This window comes from Mandrillus leucophaeus, unplaced genomic scaffold, assembly GCF_000951045.1.
Source record: "Mandrillus leucophaeus isolate KB7577 unplaced genomic scaffold, Mleu.le_1.0 Scaffold931, whole genome shotgun sequence".
NCBI classification, from domain to species: domain Eukaryota; kingdom Metazoa; phylum Chordata; class Mammalia; order Primates; family Cercopithecidae; genus Mandrillus; species Mandrillus leucophaeus.
The window spans coordinates 670612-673274 of NW_012110153.1; positions in this window are offsets into that span (position 1 = coordinate 670612).

Here is a 2663-nt window from a genome sequence, read left to right on the forward strand (position 1 = left end):
GAACAAAAATCTTGAAAACACAATTGTCAGCAGGGTGCAGTGGCTCACACCTATAATCCCAGCACTTTGGGAGGCCGAGGCAGACGGATCACCTGAGGTCAGGAGTTCGAGACCAGCCTGACCAACATGGAGAAAACCCATTTCTAGTAAAAATACAAATTAGCCAGGCATGGTGGCACATGCCTGTAATCCCAGCTACTCGGGAGACTGAGGCTGGAGAATCTCTTGAACCTGGGAGGCAGAGGTTGCCATGAGCTGAGACTGCGCCATTGCACTCCAGCCTGGGCAACAAGAGCGAAACTCTGTCTCAAAAAAAAAAGAAAAAAAAAAGAAAAAAAAATTGTCCACTTGTTTCACGTGGTATGAAAAACTTGAAAAATAGCAGCCAAATAATTCATACCTCACTCAAACCATTCAAGCTCTTAATGACTTCAGAAAAGTTTTTCTGTTCCAGTAAGTCCCTAGAGTCCTTAACAGCATCCCCATATTCCCCTCTCAGCTCACCTTTGTATCCTTCTCTCCCAGAATGTCCTCCACCAGTTGCACTCCCAGATGATCAACCTTATAGCTGTATGGTTCACAAGGCCCCCACCTCCTGAAGATGAAGCCAAGTGTATGGCTGGTACCTGTTCCCAAGTGAGTCCAACAGAAGAGATAACATTTAAACCTAGGTATTGGTCTGAATTACATGCCATCAACAAAGACTTTCCTGATCCCCAAAAGAAAAGGTAAAGGTGTATTGAACAATTTAGAACTGTCTTAGGTGTATACTCTCTGGGTTCCCCAATTTGTATCAATTTATCCACCTATTGGTTGGTCCTTTAGTTTAAAAAAGCCAAATGTACCACAATTCCAGAAGACTTTCAAGGATCTCAGACTACACCCAATTCTCATCAGAAACTGAAAGAAGTAAAAGAAAAATTATTAGGAGAGGATCCATCCCTCAGATCTATCACAGAGACTAGATTTGTCATATATTCAAAATTGTAAACAACAAAGGGATGAAACTGTAGCTAATTATCACCCTCGATTGTTGCCATCGAGACAACATGAAAAGAGTATTTGGGCCTGAAATTGGCTTGCCAAACTGCCTCTGTTCTGGCCACAAGCTTTGAAAATAATCTCAGACTGGAATTCCATGACATTTTCCAGAAAACTTATATTAGCTGACACAATCCAAACATGTCTGAACTCGACATTAGCCCAACATTATGAAAAGAGTATTTTTTAAAAATTGGGGGCTGGGCGTGGTGGCTCACACTTGTAATCCCAGCACTTTGGGAGGCCAAGGTGGGTGGATCATCTGAGGTCAGGAGTTCAAGACCAGCCTGGCCAACCTGGTGAATCCCCATTTCTACCAAAAATACAAAAAATTAGCCAGGTGTGGTGGCAGATGCCTCAGGAGAATCGCTTGAACCTGGAAGGTGGAGGCTGCGATGAGCTGAGATCACACCATTGCACTCCAGCCTAGATGACAGAGCGAGACTCAGTCTCAAAAAACAAACAAACAAACAAACAAACAAAAAACAAAACAAAACAAAACAAATTGGAAAATGCAGAATCAAGCTTATGGCATTGACATTAAAATAGTTAGAAAAACCTGAAAAATTTAATCTGTGGCAAACTCCAAAATCACATTTACATTAATTGGGACACCCACCAAAATTGTAAGGAAGAAGGACACATTGTCCAGGTTTTCCTGGACCACAAGAGGAAGGATAAAAACCTGAGCCCCCCTCCTTAGGGGGCCCTCTGGTTACCTCATCAGAAACTTGTTGACTGTCCTCCAATGCTCTCAACTACCATTAAATTCACAAGGGAAAATTACCCTACAAGTTGAAGGGCATCACCAAAGTTTTCATCGATACCTTTGGCACCACTTCATTTTTTGCCTTCCTTCCTTGGACTCACCCAACTACCAGTGGTGGGTTTTGATAATTTACCTCACAATTTGCTGCTTTCTCAACCTTTTAACGTTTCTATGAGACCCATCAAAACTCAACACAACTTCCTTCTCATTTCTACTACCCCAGTAAAACTCTTAGGAAAGGATCTTCTTATAAATTGGAGTTTAAAAATTTATTGTACCCTTAAAGGACTTCTACAGGTCCCTGACTCCTCTCCTCCATGATTATGTCTCCTAACCTTTTTTTCTGATCTGAGTTACTTTGCCCCCTTCAACCTAGAACTTACTTAACTAAAGATTTAAATAAAGTGTTAGACAGAATTCCTTCATTAGGGGCAAAAAAAACTCCACCAAGATTGGGCATATATTGGATGCAGAGCTCCTTAAGGTAGAAATAAATTCTTCTGTACTCCTCCCCAAGATTCCCAAATATCGTTTAAAACGAGAAGAACATGAGTGACCCTGCTCAATAATCCAAAGTTTATTTGATAAGGAAACTTCTTGTCACAACTTCTAATCCATGCAATACAACCATCTTGGCCATTAAAAAACAAAATGGAGCCAGGTGCACATCTGTAGTCCCAGTTACTTGGGACGCTAAAGCAAAAGGATTGAATGAGCCCAGGAGTTTGAGGCTGCAGTGCACTATGATCATGCCTGTGAATAGCCATCACACTCCAGCCTGGGAAATACAGCGAGACCCTGTCTCTACAAAAAAATAAAACAATTAGCCAGGCATGGTGGCACATGCCTGTAA